General features: G+C 33.0%; 1 protein-coding gene across 1 annotated transcript in view; it reads left to right on the top strand.

Annotated features, from left to right (window-relative positions):
- LOC119420223 (52 kDa repressor of the inhibitor of the protein kinase) overlaps positions 1-373 on the top strand; it is a 5,711-nt gene that overhangs the window by 444 nt on the left and 4,894 nt on the right. The gene's annotated exons all lie outside the window — the stretch shown is intronic.

Below are 373 nucleotides of genomic sequence, written 5' to 3'. Positions count from 1 at the left end.
GTTATATACAGTGAATCATATACAGTGAATCATATACAATGAATCATTTACAGTGAATCATATACAATGAGTCACATACAGTGAGTCATATACAGTGAGTTATATACAGTGAATCATACAGTGAGTCATATACAGTGAATCATATACAGTGAGTCATATACAATGAGTCATATACAGTGAGTCATATACAGTGAATCATATACAGTGAGTCATATACAATGAGTCATATACAGTTAGTCATATACAGTGAGTCACATACAGTGAGTCATATACAGTGAATCATGTACAGTGAGTCATATACAGTGAGTCATATACAGTGAATCATGTACAGTGAGTCATATACAGTGAGTCATCTGCAGTGAATCATATACAG

Source organism: Nematolebias whitei, chromosome 14 (assembly GCF_014905685.2).
Source record: "Nematolebias whitei isolate Nwh7 chromosome 14, NemWhi1, whole genome shotgun sequence".
Lineage (NCBI taxonomy): Eukaryota > Metazoa > Chordata > Actinopteri > Cyprinodontiformes > Rivulidae > Nematolebias > Nematolebias whitei.
The sequence above is the reverse complement of the archived record's forward strand: the minus strand, read 5'-3'. Positions and strand labels throughout refer to the sequence as shown.